Source organism: Rattus norvegicus, chromosome 4 (genome assembly GCF_021556685.1).
Source record: "Rattus norvegicus strain SHRSP/BbbUtx chromosome 4, alternate assembly SHRSP_T2T, whole genome shotgun sequence".
NCBI lineage: Eukaryota > Metazoa > Chordata > Mammalia > Rodentia > Muridae > Rattus > Rattus norvegicus.
The window spans coordinates 120864637-120883381 of NC_141537.1; the positions used below are offsets into that span (position 1 = coordinate 120864637).

Sequence of the window (18745 nt, forward strand, 5' to 3'; positions counted from 1 at the left end):
ACGGGGTAGGGGGTGGAATAAGAGGCTTTGTTAACACAACAGTTGCTGGGAAGAAAAGCCAGCTCTGGCATGTAAGTAAAGAGGATCCGTTCAAGTACTCGAGAGCCAACACTGAACCTGTGTCTTGTCACGGCCTACACTAAGAGCAGCTAAGTGATGTGACTACCGTATACAGCCGGGGCCATCTCAGGACACCCTGCGGGGAGTCAGGGCCATTCTCTGTGGGCACTCCTGTCAAGTGAGCTTTGGAAAAACTATGAAACCTTTCAGAACAGTGACCAGAGCACAGGCCTTCTCTAGACTGCTTGCTAAAGGCCATTGTCAAAGGCTTAACCTGCACCATGGTCAGAGTGTGTAAGAGAGTCTGGTTCTTAGAATTAGGAAGATGTCATGCAAACAAGAGGCTGTCACCACCCTGGGCTCATGGTGAAGGGCCAGTGACTACACAGAAATGGTGGGAGAAGAAAGTCCCATCGAGGAAAGATCTTCTCTTAGCCAGCTGGTTAGGGGGATGAGGTGCTTCAGTTTCTTTGTGTGTGTGTGTGTGTGTGTGTGTGTGTGTGTGTGTGTGTGTGTGTGCGCGTGTACGTGTATAAGTGCACAGGCTTGTGTGTATGCAAGTGTACACATGATCGTGTGTATGCATGTGTGTTATTATCTTTAAACAACGTATCTCTGTATGTATGTACATGCATCATGTGTGTCCTGTACCATCAGAGTTCAGAAGAGGGCATTGGGTCCCCTGGAACTGGAGCTCAGATAGTTGTGTGCTACCCCGTAGGTGCCGGGAACTGAACCTGGGTCTTCTGTAAGAACAGCAAGTGCTCTCTTGTCTCTCCAGCCCCTTGATATTTTCTTTATGGTAGGCTCCATGGACGAGCTTTCCTCCTAGGAGGCTGCATAGATCCAAAGAAGTCCTTTTAGTCATGCCAAGGGCTCCTGGCCCATCATTATCATTTATGTCCTGAATGAGAATCAATGACAGGATTGCCAGGACCTGGTAAGGATCAGGTTCCTCCCATCAAAGGCTGCTGGGAGAGCTGCCTACCATGGCCGGTCAGGAGGTCATGCTGCGGCGGCTTACTATTTGTTGAGTGCAGGCGATGCGAGTGTGTTCATATTTACTCACATAGTGTCTGAACCACAGCATGAGGAGACCTGAGAAAGGCTTTCTGGTGTCAAAACAGAGTGGCTATTAAGGCTCCTGGCTTGTTTTAACTGGACCAGGGCCTTCTAGCCTTTGGCGATATTTATTACACTGCTCCTGCCTTGAGAGCCCCACCCCAATTAGAAGTCGAGTGTAGGTGGGGAGGGAGACTGAACTGGCTGCGGGTGTCTGTGAGTCTTTATTAATGAGTTACACAGGCCAGATGCTCTGGGTGGCTTTCACCTCTGAAGCTGGCTTCCTGGCTGTTGGGATTTCGGTCTCAGTATGACTCCAGACTCTTGCTGAAAGTAGGTCAGGGTTAGAGCAGGGAGTGGCACCCTTCTGGGTCAGGCCCAACTCATCCTGCCAGGAGTAGGTACTTAAGCAACTGGCCAAACCCACGCAGGTCACTCCCTAGCCAGGGGAGCTAAGTTCTCCAGAGTTTTCTCTGATGGTCTGAATGGTCAGAGGACGAATAGTGGACGAACAGTTCCCTTCTGACATAAAGGATTCCCAACCTCCACCTGTATGAATGTGAAAAATAAAAGAACTCCCAGGCATTCCCTCACTCCAGAACTCAAAACAAAACAAAACAAAACAAAACACCAAAGTGACTCTAGACATTGGCCCAGTCTAAAGTCCACCACAAGTGAAAGGCTTGGGATGGCATCTCCACACTGTTCGCACAGGGCTGTCTTTACCATGGTGGGTCTATAGTCTGTGGAGCAGCCTCTATCTCTGCTTCTATCTCTCTGAGACAAGAGACCTCAGGGAATACCCAACTCTCCTGGTGAGTTCCCTCAGGGCCAGGAGCTGTCTGGAAGCCTCTGTGCATGAGGCACCCTGTGTGCCTTTGGAAAGGTGTGTTCCTCCGGGAACCAGCAGGGGTTGTCCTTAAGACCTGTACTTGACCTGGGGCTGCAGATTCACAGTCCTGGAGACAGATAACCTCTCAAGATTTCTTTTCTATGAGAACCCAAGCTGTCTAAGAGAGAGTCTTTTCTGCACGCATTGCAGGATCTAGAAAAGTAACCCAATTGTGTACCCAGAAATGTCCCCCTTACACATGGGCCTCCATCCACGCCTGCTCTGTCTTCTCCAACTGCACAGTGGATGCATGAGGTCACTTCCTTACAGTAACAGCCACGCAAATATGCACCAGACACTGCGTACAGAACAGTGCCGAGTCCTCAGAGTTCTCCCATGAGCTCATCACTCAGGATCAGAGAGGTAATTAGGTAATGGCGTGAGAGAGGAGGCTGGCTTGATTGTGAAGTCTGTTCTTGAGCCACCCTGAGCTCCGACTGTTGCCAATACAGAAATAATTACACGGGACTGAACTGTCTATGGGACAGTAGCCCATCCCTCTGATAAAACCTAGAGGGACAGAGATGAAGAAGTCACATCTGTGACCTGGATACTGCCCAGCAGCCAGCCAGGGCAGGAGATCCTGAAACCTTAAGCAGTTTTGGTGGGAACTGCTGACTGAAGTCCTTGGCAAGAGCCTAGACACATTATTAAACAGATGGCTTCTAAGTCCCAAAGACAGGAAGCAGTGGTCGCCTCCGAGCAAAAGTTTGCAGAGAGCAAACTGTGCCAAACCTCTTTTTTTTTCTCTCTCTCTCCCTGCAGATCTCACTGGATTCCCAGACTGGCTGACAGATGTAGTTTATCTGTGCCTCAGCAAATCACTTCCCCTGTCACAAAGCACACTGAAAGGAAGGACAATGACCGGGCTGCACAATCAGCCGCAGTTTACATAGCTCTGAGGACTCAAACAGCTGCAGTGTTGGCTAATGTAAGAGCAAGCAATGACAGTGCGCATGTGTTCGCTGAGCCCTGGGTAAACAGTTGTTCGTGGCATTAACTCTACAGTACTTAGTGGTCCTGTGAAAGGGCTCTCTTTCTTTGATTCCTCAAATGTGTGCAGGATAGAATAGATCCTTTGGGAAGTAGAGGGACGGTCAACTCTGTGATCAAGGGAGACTTCCCATCTACTGTTTGCTCTTTTTCTCTGACCTCTGGGTATCCCTTGATCATGGTGATGGTTGAGGCTGCTCAAGGCCTTTACTCACAGTGTCTGGCTGCACTGTTCCATGAACACACAGGAACCCTGTGGGAAAACTGTGTCTATATTTGTTGGCATATATGTTTTCATGTGTATATATGAAGTGTGAATGTATGTATGTGTATACTATGTATGTTTATGGTAGACATTGACTATGTGAATGTTTGTATGTATATGCTATGTATGTTTATGTGTAGGTATGTATTTGCATAGATAAGATGTATATGCATGTGTTTATATACATGTAATTATATGCATATGTGTGTGTTCTTTTCTGCTTAGAACCAGATGAACATCATTTACTTGTTATGTTTTACTGGCAGCCTGGTAAAGATTCATTTAAATAAGCAGCTTTCTCTTTGGCTCAGATCTGTTTGAAAAACTACAGGATCTAATAATATTTATGATTCCTTCTAGCTCTAAAAATCAACTGATGCTTAACAGTCGTATGGGAGAATGAAGTGTTAACAGGAAGCTCTTAAAACATATTGGCTTTACCTTTCTCTTTACCTGTCTTGCCAACCTCTCAGAGTGCCCACTCCCTTGCTCACTCCCTTGCCCACTGTCTCCTTTCTCGGACCTTGTAGGCTGTTGATGTTAGGCTTCTTGGCCCTTTCTTGTGTCCAGAGCAGTGGCTGATGGCCGCCTTGTACTGGTTGGAGAGATCTGCTTTGTCAAGAAAGACTCATCTAGCAGAGAGGAGTTGTGATTGGCCCTTTTAAACAATGTGGCCAAGGGAAGGTTTGGAGGAAGGACAGGAGAGATGCTATGGTGTCAGCCCTGTACTTGGGCTGGAGATGTGGCTCAGGTGCACAGTGCTGGCTTAGCAAGCACGAAGCCTGAGGTTCCAGCTCCAGTCCCTCATAAAAGAGATGTGATGGCATGTACCCCACACAGGAGACGGGGATGAGGATCAGAAGGCCATCCCGGTTATGTGAAAGCACACATGAGTGCAAGCACACTACGGCCCCTTGCCTAGGCTCCTTATTTTATTCACAGTCATTTTTTTTTTAAGTATTTCTTGTGGCCAGCACTCTAGCAGAGTCAAAGGTGCAGCAGATGTTGAATAAAAATCATTTCAGAGGTTGAGAATTCAGCTCAGTGGTAGAGCACTTGCCTAGCAAGGATTTGGTTCTCAACTCCAGGGCAGGGAGTTTTGGTTCCTACATCTAAGGCTTGTAGGTTGAGGACATGGGGGCTCTCTAGTTAATGCTAATTCACCTAGGCAGGGAGTGCCTACCGAATGCTGGAATGTGGAGTGAATAGGTTGCAGCCAAGCCCCCCCCCCCCAAGCTTCTATTTAAATGTGAATAGCTAAAATCTGAGATGGGTGTCATGAATGTTAAAGTGGATGTTTTGGCTGGGCTCCAGGACGCAGGAGGCACTAAAGGGATGCTGAACCGAGCAGCTGGCTACTGGCCCTATGATGCTTGGCCTCCCTCTCTAGGTAAAGGCTGTTAAAGTGTGTGCATTGGGGGTGGGTGGGGGTCTGCAGAGACAACAATGCCTGGCTGTGCATCAGCAGTGGGGTCTTCCTTGAGGAGTACAGGGAAGATCTCCACGGACTTCACCTCAACTAGAGGGGCAGTCCCTATCCAGTGACTTGGAGCACTTGGAAATGAGTCCCCTGAGGGGGTGGGCACAGATTTCTTCTGTCTGAGAAGGCGAGGTAGTCAGTGGGGACAGGGTCAAGGTTGATAAGCGACGCTTGTGGACCCATGTGGGAGGGGCTCGGAGGGTGGCAGTGTGGGTCTGTCCAGGAGGCCATTAGGTAGAGCAGGAGCAAGAAGCAAGTGGTAACTCCTGGTCCCAGAGGCTATGGAAGTGGCCATGAGCAACACTGGGCGGAGCCTGCCCAAGCCCAGGGATCTCTGTATGCAGAAGGCTCTCAGAGCTCTGAAGAACATGGGAAAAGGAGCAGCATTGACTGTAGTAGGACAGAAGTTCTGCTAGCTGCTAAGGGCCTTCCATCGACCTATCCGGCCAGAAACAAGAGGAGCTGGGCTCACACATCAGACAGTGGCAGAGCACAGACAGGCTAGGAGAGACAACCTGCCTTCCTTCACACGGTCATCTATCCGGCTGGCAGAGGTGTGGGGATTTAACCCTGCGTCTAGGTTGAGGCTTTATTTCTCTAGCAACCGAATACAGACTGCTTGTAGCCGTGGTCCTGCAAGTATGTAGTACCATGCTTGAGCTGATCTTGCTTATAACCGGGAGAAAAACCTGTCCTGGTGAGCTTAGTGTATCATGCAGGAACAAAACTAAGGTTATATTTTTGTTTGTCCCACAAATTAACATTGAGTGTGTGTGTGTGTGTGTGTGTGTGTGTGTGTGTGTATGTGTATGTATGCATCTATGACTATAAATGCACACATGTGCACATGCCTATGAAGACCAGAGATCCTCTATGCTTTGCACCTTATTTTTGAGATAGTTTTTCACTGAGCCCAGAACTGACCAATTTGGCTCCCTTGACTGGCTAGTGGGCTCTGGGGAACCTCCTGTCCCCGCCCCTCTGGTGCTATGGCAACAGATGCCACCTGGTGTGGCTTTCCAGGTGAGTGCTGAGGACTCAGGTCCTCATGCCTGCACAGCAAGCACTTCACCCACTGAGCTATGTCCCAGGCCTGCAAGCACACATAACTGCAGGCTCCTCTGGGGACGAGCAAGGACAGCTGGAATTCAGTTGTCTTTTCTTCATACCCTGTCCTGGCCTTCAGTGCTACTCAGTGCTGGCACCTCAGCTGTGGCTTCTTGATTGCTGCTTATAAAACTTATAGGGAGCATGGGTTAGCAACCGGGTGCTCTGGCAGCGAAGCCCTAGCCCTTCCCATGAAGAGTGACTTAGGTGTTGCAGTGATGCCCTGGAACGGACTTTATGCATATGCATGAAAGAAATGCATCTGGGGCATTTAATGGAGTGCTGGAGAAAGGAGTCAGGGACCCGCCCAGGTTGTGCTTCCTTCCATAGGACTAGCTTTTCCAGGGTGGAGGCCTGGCAGGGTACTGGCTGTGCAGAAGGTAACAGTCAGCAGAAGCCAACCGACCTTGCCCAAAGCAGAGGTCCTCTCTGGGATCCCTGTTTGGTCTTGTTGACAACAAGCATTTTGTTTGCACTTCAAAAAAAAGTAAGTGAACAGGAATAAAAGTCTGGTCCCAGGAAACAAGGCTTCTTGAAAGGGATGCCATTTGTGTGAGCCTTAGAAGCATGAAGCTGCTGTGGGAACATTTCTTGTGCCTCCATCTCCGGCAGCTGGCCATCTGGCTGAGGAGGCTGCAGACTGCCCAGCCAGCCCTGAGAGGCAGAGCTCCAGGCAGCCACGTAGGCGCACTCTGGCCCAAACAGCTATGGGCCTCAGCTCTGAGAAAGGCAGATCAGATCTAGGCTTCTCAGCCTTTGGCTGTAGCAGCTCTCAGTTGATTTCTTTGTATTCCTCAGGCAATTAATGCTAACATTTAGTACCACTGTAGACTGTATATTACACTGCTACAAACATCGATACTTGGGCTATTCTCATACTAGTACAATATTCATATATTCACTAAAAAGCAGGGATTGCATTGAGGGTCATGGTCTTAGCATGCCGACCCCTTAGAGCAGGGATTCTACACGTGATTCCTGCCATCAGTACACCAGGGCATGAGTCCAGCTCTGCTCTGCGTAATGGAACAGGCTGGGTCTGTGAAGAGAACCTCATGGGCCTTTTCTTTCACAAAGCAGTGAAACCTGCTTTCCCCAGCTCTGCCTCTCAGCTACACTGGGCCAGCATTTGTTGTTTCAAGGTCCTGGTGAATCTCCTCTTATCTCATGTGTTTTCTTTCCCTCCCTCCCTCCTTCTTCCCCACTTTCCTCTTTCTCTGCCTTAACGAAGAGCTTCCTGGATGATGGCATTTTCCAGGCGTCAGAGACAGAAAGGGTAGAAACCTTGGCTAACCCTAAGCAAGTGTAACCTGAAGCAATGTGAGGGTGGTTCTTAGGCACCGACACCTCCAGCTCTGAGGCTAGGCCAGCAAAGCTTTTGTGGGAAGGAGGGACCCCAGTGAGTTTCGGCAGGAGTGGAGCAGGAGTCCATGGGTCTGTAGGCTGAAGCAAGGCCATAGGGGCAGTCTCCTCAGAGCCAAGCTGATGGGTTATGGAGCCTAGCAATTGTCAGAGTGCCTGCCAAGTGATGCTTTATGAGAACAGAAATGTCCCTGCTTAGGAAACAGGGAGTAATTGATTTTCCTCAAAGATTCCAGTGCACGGCAGCTTTTGAAGCATTTTGAGGGGTGGGGGAGGTAATTACTCTATTAAATGCAGCATCTCTCAAATTTATTTGACACCTACGGGCAACTGCAAAGCAGGTGTTCGAGAAAACACCTTGTGTGGGCAGACAGTGGGAGCCAGAGATGGCCTCCGAGGGAGTGAACGAAGTTCACTGATCTGAGTAGGGGCTCCCGAGGGTCTGAGAGAAGAGGGTGTGGAGTGGACACAGATGCGCCTCACACCTGCGGCCACGGCTCATCCTTTCTGGGTTCCAGGAAGAGACTGGCTGTGTTGGCTTCGTGCGGCAGGGTGAGCCCTCATGCCTTCACACTGAGCTCATCTACAGCCCATGGGTGTTACTGAAGCTCAGAGCGCACGCCAAGTGATTGTTTGAGCTGGCCCAAGGAGGGGCTGCAAATGCATATGTAGCGCACACAGCCTCCAATGCCTGGCAGCCTTCTGAGCTGACCCTCCCTGCTTCCTCTGTTTAGCCAAAGCCTGAGCACATGCCTCCAAGGGAAGGCCTGAGCCAATCCTCCTCTCAGCTTTGCTCTGACCTTAGCTTTTCCTCCACCCATGGGACAGCTTTGTCCTCATCTTTCCAAAAAGAAAAGAAAGATTTATTCTATATGCATGAGTGTTTGCCCAAATGTATGTATGTGCACCATACCTGGTGCCTGAGGAGGCCAGAAGAGGGCATCAGAGCCCCTGGAAGTGGAATTAGAGATGGCTGTACACCTCCATGTGGAGGCTGGGAACTGATCCAGGGTCCTTGCTGGGAGCACCGGTGCTGTTAACTACTGAGCCGTCTCCCCAGCCTCTCTTTCCTCATCTTTCTGTGAGTGCTAAGGGACCACTTTATGACAGATGTCTAGTTCTTAAAGACAGTTCTCCCCCACGTCCTCTGCTCGTGTGCCTGGGGGGTGTTCGGTGATTGTGATACCCAGCCTATGAGACACGGAAGCTTTGGTTTTCATACGGGAGCTGGGAAGGAGGGCAGCCAGACAAACAAACAGCCCACCTTCCTGCCTGTAAAATAATGAGGACAGAAGAACAGAGACCCTTTGCTTTGCTCTCTGTGGAGATGATTTTGGGTACAAACATCTCAGATTTTATTACAGACATCTTTCTCAAAGTCAGTTAAGAGCTCAGCAGCCACAGGACGGTGAGTTCACAAAGTGAAACGGAAGGGCTGCAGCAAACCTTCACCCTGGTCCCAGGCTCCTGCTTTCACAAGTTCCTATCGTGGTGTGGTTAGATGACCCAGGACTGAATATCTGGGGAAAGACACTGCAGGAAAGGCTGAAGAGACATTCAGGGGTGAAGAGGGGTCAACCACCCGTCAGTCAGCCTCTTCCCAGCACTTTCAGAATCCATCTGTCCCTGCCCACTTGTTGCTGGTCCGTCCCTGCCCACTTTTTGCTGGTCCGTCACCACTGCCCTTTTACCTAGCACCTGGCTTCCACTCAGGTCTCCTTGTAATTGGTTTTCCCCTTTGCCAACATTCAGGGAAGTCTTTGCAGAACTAAGGTTAAATTTCATTTCGGCTAGCCCTCCATTCTAGAAGTGCTCATGTGCCACAGAGAAGCAGCCACTACACGGACTGTCCTGGCTCAGGAGCCCTGCCCACCCTGCCCCCCCACCCCCCCGCCTTCCTCTCTGTCCCATGCTTCCCTTGCTCCACCACCCTTGCATTTCCCAGGAAGCCAAAGGCTTTCCACCCTTGAAAGCTCTGCCTTGCTGACCTGATCTTGACGTGGTCAGTTCTCTTCTGTGAGCCAGAGCTCGTCTTTCATGTTCCCTCTTTCCTGAGGGCTCCTCTGACCACAGGGGATAGGTGTCCACTGTCTCCCTGTCCACCACTAGTCTAATTCTTCGTACAGCACCTAGCTGTTGGGTGCTGTGAACCTATGTGCTCTTCATGGAAGGATCACAGCACTCAGCAGTGCCAAGCACTGTTATAAAAAGCAGATTGAAGGAGTAAACACTAGTCCTTCCTTTAATCCGTCATAGGCACACATTCTGGAACCTTCTACAGAGCAAAGTTCCTCACCTGTAAGATGGGGATGAGAGTGACTACATCACAGAGAGAGATGTGAGGTATTGAAGAACCACAACCCATGGCCCCAGACAAGCACTACTCCCGTGACAACTCGCAAGGATTTCCTTTTGGTAAGGTGGGGATACTTGCTTTCCAGGAAGGAAAAATTCAAAGATAAAAGAGAGCGCAGGCTCTAGTAAAGACACGGATACATAGAGCACAGTTTAATGTGCTATAAGCGCATTCCTCTCTGTAATGATAGTGTGGAAGGGACTAAGCATGGGGTAGGAACTGACCCAGAAAAACTAAAGTCACAGCTGACCCAGCAGGAATCTGGGAAGGGAAGACTGTACTTCCGGAATTTTCCTTGTGTCCACAAAGATTACACAGTGGAGGGACTCAAAGTCTGCCATGTCACCTAGGCTGTCCAGACCTATGTCATCCAATGGAGATATAATGTGGCCACAGGGCCGGCTTCCAGTGTGGTCCTAGTTACATTGGTAAAACGTAAAGGGAACGAGCAAAACTCAAATAATACTGTACCAAATCCATTAGTGCCACCCAATATCTATCTCTGATAATCCACAGCACATGTTACCTCAGACCCAATGGCCATATTTAAGTTCTTACAAGGGGTAGGTGCTGCCTGGGTGGACAGTTTGGCTGTACTTTTGAAGTGTTCAGGGTCCACAGGGTCTCTTGCTACTCGTGGACGTGTAAAGAGAAATCGCTAGCAATTCTTATCTTAACGTAAAGACCTCCATTATGTGTATATGTGTGTGCACATTTGTTTGTTTGTGTGTGTAGCCGTGTGAGCGGGTGCGTGCTGAAGGCAGGCGTCTCGGTGCCTGTGAACAGCCTGCCATGGGTTCTGGGGGTGAACTCTGCTCCTCTGCAAGAGCAGTGAGTTCTCTTTACCTCTGAGCCATTGCTCCGGCCACACAATTTTTGAAACACGATTTGACCAACTCACCTACCTATGTGCCCAACTTCTAGAAGCAATGAGCAGGAGATTATTCATGTACCACAGAACACTGTTTTCTTCCTGCGGCCTCTCTGTATCTCTGGAGAGATTTACTAGAAGCCATTTATCCATGGAGAAACAACTTTCTTGCCAATGGTTTACAAAGCCAAGGACTTCAATAGTCAAACCGTTGCCACCGAAACAAAATCAAACTTGGAAATGGATGAGAACGGAACATGCTGTCAAAGGAATGGGCTGCAGAGAACAAGAGAATTTGCTCTGGTATTAAGTACAAAACGCTGGTCCTCCTCAGGCTCATAAATCTATTAGCAGCCTCCTCTTGGACAAAGCCAGGGCGAGCACAGGGCCTTCAGCCTGCTGCGGGCAGCACTTGAATGGCCAAAACATTCGCCTGTCAGCCATGTTTCTGGTGAGACCACATGGGCAACCTGGCTCTTCTAAAAACCTCCATGCTGCACCCTAGTGGCCTGAGTGGGATGCGGGCACGATGCCAATCACATGTAAGGCCCTGTTTTTGCCAGGAGATTGTTTTGAAACATTACCAAGCTCATTTGCAACACACCCAGTGAGGTGTGTGTGTGTCTAGTACAAATCAGGTGAGGCCACCTACAGCACAGTGAAGACCTTAGGTTCTGGGGGCTCTTGTGTGTGTGTGTGTGTGTGTGTGTGTGTGTGTGTGTGTGTGCATGCATGCTGCTTTTGGGACTGTGCTTATTGTTTGAGAGCATAAAAAGTAGCCTTGGTTCTGAAGTTACTTTGGACTGGGTGAAGCCCAAAGCATGATGGGTATTGCATCGCCAGCTCCCTAAGCCCTGGTGTGGTTGATGATTTCCATTTTCTCCCCATTCCCACACTTGAGAACCCCAATCTAGGCTGAGCAGAACTGTTTCCCAAACGGGAGGAGAAAAGAGAGCCACTGCTTGCCCTGCACAGGATAACTCCTATGGATCTGCCATCTGGTCCATGTCATGAGGGACACCACTAGGCTGTCTTTCCAGACTGACATTTACAGTGTCCCACTGGGAGGATAAATGGTAAAACTCACACAGCAGTCACACTCACAGAGCTGCTTGCAGGATGGAGCTCAGAGTCAGGGAGTAAAACCAATGGCTGGTGCAGCGGCTGGAGCCACACCACAGGGGCCAGCTCAGCCCAGATGCTGGGGGAAAGTCAGAAACAGACTGGGTGCTGAAGTCCAGAGGAGTGGACCCCAAGGCTAACTCTTATCACTGGCAGGCTCTGAATGTGACTTTGTCCTTAGAGGATGGGCCAGAAGAGGAAAGGCACTAAATGTTACAAGATTAAGGGGGAAGGGCAACAAACTTTTAAAAAGTCGTATGAATATCTACACTAACAAAATTGTCCATAGTGGTCAGAAGGAACATTCGGTGTTTTAATAACCTCACACTTGGAGCTTGCTGCTTCAGGGAACCTTGTGAGAGTCTCTGCTTGGCTTGTTACCAAATGCAGAAGCTTATAAAAGGGAGCGCTACAAAGCCTTCTTCTTGACGGGGAATGGCGTGAGCTATTTCCACTGTGTAGTGTGGGCTAAGTGAAAAGGAAAAATGGGCTGCAGTCTCTTCCTTCTGATGGCTTTCAGCTTGTTCAGGGAGGGAGAGCCAGTGTTGTTAACCCTAACCCTAAGTACAGGGAGCAGAAAGAGTCCTCTGTGAGCAGAAAGTAGGACTGGGTCCTGGAGGAGGGAGTTCCATGGAGTCCCTGAAGGATCTGAAGAGATAAGGGTGGTAGAGTGTGGCTGCTCTCTTCCCCTTCAGTGACACATTTTTTTAGCTCCTCCCCTACTTGGACCCCCCACACATGCTGTTCTCTCCAGCCACAAGGTCAACCCTCCCTTCAGTGCAACTTCATCCTTCCTGTTCCAGCCAGATGGGCCTGCCTCTTTCAAACTCTTCCCTGAGCCCCAGTGGCTTGGGTTAAATCTCCTTCTTCTATACTCTCAGAGAACCCCAAACTCCCCCTTACACACTATTTACCACTTGGAACTGTGCTTCTGTGAACTTTCCCACAATTCTACTGTACACTGCACAAGGCAGGGGCTCTCCCAGCCTCAGCTGGTCCATCTGTTTGGCCTGGTGCTTGCCAGAAAGGAGGAGCCTGAGAGCTGTTTGTTGAATGAATAGATTTGCTCTTTTGTAGATGGTGTTGGTGATTTAAAAAAAAAGAGAGGCTGGGAGGGGTGGGAATCAGGGAGAGAAAAGGATGGTGGCCTGGGAGCACAGCAAACAAGAACAGGTCCAAGTTTGCATCTGCAGGACAGGCACATTAGACTGGGTATAAAAATGAGAGGGTACCAGAAGGAAGGAGGACAGGAAGTACTTCCTTCTGTCTTACAAATCTGGTCAGGGTTTTTATCTTCTCAGTATATGAACACTGATCTCCAAGCCCTTTCCTCCCCCGGTCTAAGGGGAAGATTCCAGAAGGATTGGGCAGTACAGGGCAACGGGGTTCTATTTGTGACAGTTACAGGGGACTTACTTGAGCCCCATCTTTCTTATATGCAAGAGGATGGAATGAGGGGGCTTGGGGACTCTGTGAGATATTGTACCTGGGTGGTCCACAGTAGTCTGGCTTCTTCACAAAGAGTTCAGGAGGTCCAACTCCCAAGTGAGGTTTTGCCATCTCAATCCAAACCCAACACCTTCAAGCCAGAGCTTCCTGCAAGTGATTCCTGCAGGGAGCCATCACAGAGGACAGCATGGTCCTAGACAGCACAGTGACATCTGAAGATGTCACTTAGATCCATGGAAACTAAGTTGCTAGACACAGACATGTTTGGACAAAGTATCGAACTTTCAGAATTACTAGGCCTTGGGTGAAATGTTGATCCTAGAGTCAAGCCCCATGTCCCTCAAGCATGATTTGGATTGGAAGGAAAACCAAACCAAACCAAACCAAACCAAACCAAACCAAACCAAACCAAACCAAACCAAACCAAACTAATAGAGGTCAGAGCATTTGAAGGGAGTTTTCTGACTCTGTCTCCTTAATTCTTCTCTGTTATTTGCTTCTCCCTAATTGCTGTTTGCAACCTGAAGCTAGAAGTCGACCTTCTGTTGTTGCAGCAGCTGCTGAGGTGATGAGTCAGTGTGGAGCTTGAGGTTCTGAGAGAAACTGGAAGGAGGAGGGGGGGAATAAGGAGGAGGAAGAAGGGGAGGAGGAGGGGGAGGAGGAAGAGGAGGGTGTGAACATTGATGTATCTGCATGCATGGGAAAGGGGAGTTTTAATAAGAGGATTAGAAAAGGAGAAAAGGAGGCGGGGGAGGGGTGGGGTGAGGGGGGCTCCCATGCAGTAGCCTTCACATTCAGAGATATTCCCTACTGTGGAAGGAAGTTGGCACAGAAAATCCCAAGATGGAATACGTTACAGTGAACTCTGGGCTTGACTTTTCCAAAGAAAAGTCAACTTTGCAGGTTTTGTGCACAGTCTGTTTTTTGCTTTGGGGAGAGAATGTTTGATCTTGTCCTTTCTAAAAACTCAGGAAAGTAAGCCAAGAATTCTAAGTACTTGTCTCCCCATCCAGTGAGACAGAAGGAAAGCTTTCCAAGGGTGAGAACCCAAGCAATACTACTGAGAATTTAGCTTCCAGAGGACATCCCAAGCCAAAATAAATCATGCCCTCTAGGAGCAGTTCCCATAATTTGCATTTCTTCTTTTTCTTAAATGACCCATTTCTCACAAAAGTTCATAAGCGTCAAGAGCTACCCAACAGCAAACTGAATTTTTGTTTCAGATCCGTTAGGACCTCAGCCTAGTGTCAGACGCCCACCAAGTCTCAGGATGTGTCCGTTTTGTTTAGTTGCAGGCAAGTACAATGTTGCCGATTGTGCAAGAAAAACTTGACCTCCACATAGACAAGATTCTTTTTGCTTTTGTTATTCCTTTTTTTTTTTTTTTTAAAAGAGTCTTACTCTGTAGCTTTGGCTATTCTGATATTTACTATGTACTAGACTGACCTGGACCGAGATCTGCCTGCCTCTGCCTTCCAAACGCCGGGATTAAAGGTGTGCGTCACTACGCCAGATAGCAGGATTCTTTTCATTATTACTGCTTTGAAAGTAGGAAAATAATTCACAGAAAAAGGTTTAAAATTGATTATTTCAGAGATATAGATAGATGGATAGATAGATGATAGATAGATGGATGGATAGATAGATGGATGGATGGATGGATAGATAGATGGATGGATAGATAGATGGGTAGATGGATAGATAGATAGATGGATAGATAGATGGATGGATAGATAGATGGGTAGATAGATAGATAGATAGATAGATGGATGGATAGATAGATGATAGATAGATAGATAGATGGATGGATGGATGGATGATAGGACTTATATGCCACCACTTCTCTAGCTCTTCCTCCTCCTTAGTTTTCCCAATCCCTCTCCATTCCATTCTCTACCCAAACTGAAGGATGTGACTGACCCTGGGGATTCCAGGTTTAACCCGTTTCTCCTCATCTCTGTTTGGTTTCCCACATGGTTAGGGCAGGGGTGAGGTGTGCATGTCACCCCCTCCACAACCTTAAGTTCGTGAGCTAAATGCCTTTCACACCGGCAACACCCACCACGGCTCTAACACCCACTCTGCCCCACCAAATGTCTGCCACTTGGACCAACTCATGGAGTCCTGGCCACTGGTCCTGCTTTCCACATAGGGTGGGTACCAAACCAGTAGTTGTCAGTGTCTCCTGCATTCAGAATCAGTTCTCCTTACGGTCATCTCTGTCTGTCACTGTGCTCATATCACAGTGACAGAGAGAGATGACCCTCCCATAAATACAATTATGAATGTAACTTACATCACCGGGGAATTGCCACTGTCCCTGGGTGGGGCCTTGTGACCGTTACCCCACATGCCTCACTATCTTACATTCCACATCTCTGGGAAGTCTTATTTGAAACTCTTTGCCTCAGTACCTCTCTCTCACGCCCCCTCTGAGCTCAGATGTCACTTTAAGCAGCCACTTTGGACTCCACAGCAGACAAGATGCTTTGATGGGAGTTTCAGCCACGTTCCAAAGCTTCTTTTTTTCTTTTAACACTAGGCTGTGCTTCAGGGAACCTGCCTGTTTGTCCCCACTCCATATTCAGTGCTTGTCACAGAATACCCAGTAGTACCTGGGGCTCAACTCACAGAAGAGGCTTCACTGCTGAGAGAGGGAAGGAGGGTGCTTTCTCCACTCCCCAGGGGATGGTCAAATCTGGAAGCTCCAAATTCATTATTCAGACCCTCTTCTTTCTAGCTGTGCCCATGAGAGGTGAGCCCCTGTCCTAAGCTGTAGCTTTTGCCCTGTGAATGGATGTTCCAGGTGCCCCATATCACTATGAAGTGGCTTTGTGCTTCTGTAACCATTTTTAGTGAGAGTAGTGACCATACACCAAACTTCAGATGCCAGAATGAAGTGCTGCTCTGCTGGGCATCATCAGTACCCATCCCAGAAATGGGTCCCAAGTGGGAGTGCAGAAGATTGAGAGGAGCCGTGAAAAGCATTAGAAACCAGAAATGAAGGAAATAATATTAAAAAGAGACAAGAGACAAGAGATGGAAGCAGGCAGGCATCCCCACGTCTGTGCGTGCTACAGGGAGATCCGGGCAACTCATTAGATCTGCGGGAGCAGGCAGAGGACACTCTCCTGGGGAACAACCTGCTCAGCCTATTCTGTTCTCTGTGACAACATACAGTGCCCACATGACCAGCTTTGGTCCCTGTTGCAGACAGCTGTGTAGAAGACCGCCCTGGAGCTGGGGTCCGATTGCTCAACCTCCGGGCCTGGGTTTCAGATGAGTGGCAGACATTGTTTATATGAATTTACATGTGTGTTTCCTGGGATCTCTTCTGATTGCAAGGAATTCCCTGTCTTCAAAACAAGCTCAGAGTAGGTTGTGTGCAGAGTAATGGAATGTACCAGCCCCCGATGCCAGATCTGGGAGCAACCAAGAAGGGAAAAACAAAACACAGGTCTAGCTCCATGGGTCATCCAGGAACACAGAGGGACTGGAGTTCATGCTGGGGCAGATAGACAGAGAGAGGCTTAGGCTGTGGAAAGATTCACAGACTTTAAGCCACCGAGACATAAGGTGGGGGTTATCCCCCTTACCCAAACAACTACAACATCAGCAGTCAGAATCTAGAGTCTCTCTTCCTGGGAGGAAACAGGCATTGAGATCGAAGGACACTGTGACTTGTCCACTTTCTGGATGCCCTGGATGCTCCTAGGAGTATCGGAATTGTTCCAGAAAGAAAAGAGACGCCACCTATGTGGGACCGGTTCACTCATTCTCAGCTCTGGCTGCCTGTTAGAACCACTCAGGGAGCCCAGGTCTCAGAACAAGTCAAAAGAATCGCTGGGCTGGGACCGTGCCTTCGTGCCCTAGAGCCACAGACTCTGATATACACGTTACTCAACCTTTCCTACCTAACAATGTGTTTGAAATTATCGATCTGGGCCCAGGTCTGTCTCCAACTGAAGAGACAGTGGCTCAAGGCTTATTATTATTTCTTATTAAGCTAGATAAGATATTCTGCTACTGGGTCAGTAGGTCACAGGGAAACACAGGAAGCAATGACTCAGGAGTCAGGTATAAATGGAAACACTGTAAAAATCAAGCTCTCAGGGTTTTGGGGGCTCTGGGGCACTGAGCATGGTTATCTCACTGGCTGTCAGTGTGGACCCCAGTCCTGCAGCGCTAGTGCTATGTGGAATCACCTTGGAAATGCTAATCCCAGTCTGGCCCACAGTGACTGAACTAGAATCTCCGGGGAGCAGCCTGGCAACTGGTTAGGCTTGCAAAGTGACTGTGAAGCCCAAGTTTGAGAACTACTGATCTGTCATAGGATGGACGACCAATTCTGCCTGCTCAGGTGCCTTGATTTTTCCTGTATGGTAACCCTAGCTAACCTTACTTAAGAAAGCATCTTTGGAAAAGTCAACCTTAGAACAGTCAATAGAAAAGTGGATCAATAGTGCCAAAGAGCTGGCTTAGTGGTTAAGAATATTTGTGTTTGCAGAGGACCTGTGTTCAGTTCCCAGCATCCACGTCAGGCAGTTCACAACTTTCTGTAACTCCAGCTCTGGGAGATCTGATGCTGCTCTGGGGACCCCCACCCACGTACAGATATCCCCCCTCAAATATACATGATTAATAATAAAATAAATCTAAAAAGTGGATCAGAACACTCTGAAGACAGAGAAAAGTAATACCACAAAATTGTCCCACCATATGAGCTCATAGCAAGCAGTGGATGTTCCTGAGTCCCATGGATTTGCTGAAGACCATGATAGGAAGGCAAATCCATGTAAACTTTTAGGGCTGTGACTCGGAAATGCCCATGACAGCCTCAGTATCTTCATACAATTGATCTGGTGGAGAGAGGGACACTTAGCTAAAGGGACATTATATCCTAGTTTTACAATATAATTATCACTTGAGAATAAGTATCCCTAAGGAAAAATACACAGTGAAAGACAGAACAGTCTTCCTTAAGGTAACTGCAGGCCAAGACCCTGAAGGGGATGGAAAGTGCTTGAATATGGGGAGGAGACTTGAAATGGGTTTATTAAACCCACTTGTGGGGAACAACACAAAGTCTGAGAAATGGACACTGAAAAGCTCTCTCACAAGCCTTAAGGTTTTTTTCCTAAGGCTAAACATTCTGAACTCCTTCAGCCATTTGTCCTTGAAAAAGTATCAAAGTTCCTGAAATCTGGGCTTGCCCATATGTGCAAGAAGCCTTGGGGACATTCTTCAAAGTGTGCAAGGGATACGTCATTGTCACGAGTATCAGGCAGTTCTGCTTTGGCGTCACCATGGGCCTAGTTTTTTGTGTTGACAGGGTCGCCATGGAGTTGGTGGGCCATGAAGCCAAGCTAACTGAAGTTTGTGAAGTGGAGAGGGAGGGAGGCATTGCAAGCAGAGAAACAGGACTATTGGAAGGTACAGAGGCAGCAAAGGCTCTAGCATGGTCAGGACCTGATCCCAGATCTAGACTGGTCGGGACCTGGTCCCATGTGCCCGGCGTCTGGAGCTGGTCAGAAGCGGATGGAACAAAAAGGGAGGCTTTCCTCAGTCAACCCAAGATGTTGGTTTTTTCCCCCACTTGTTGCAAGTCAGACATCAAGAAGAACACATTGAAAGCTTTGTTTTAGAAAGGGCATCCCAGTGGCTGTTTCCTGGAAGCAGGGGACACCTGCATAATGGACTTTAAAATGCTAGGATCCTTTGGGTCA

The 18745-nt window shown here is 48.5% G+C and overlaps 1 protein-coding gene across 1 annotated transcript in view; it reads right to left on the minus strand.

The window, feature by feature from the left end:
* Positions 1-18745, minus strand: part of Antxr1 (ANTXR cell adhesion molecule 1) — a 185892-nt gene that overhangs the window by 23912 nt on the left and 143235 nt on the right.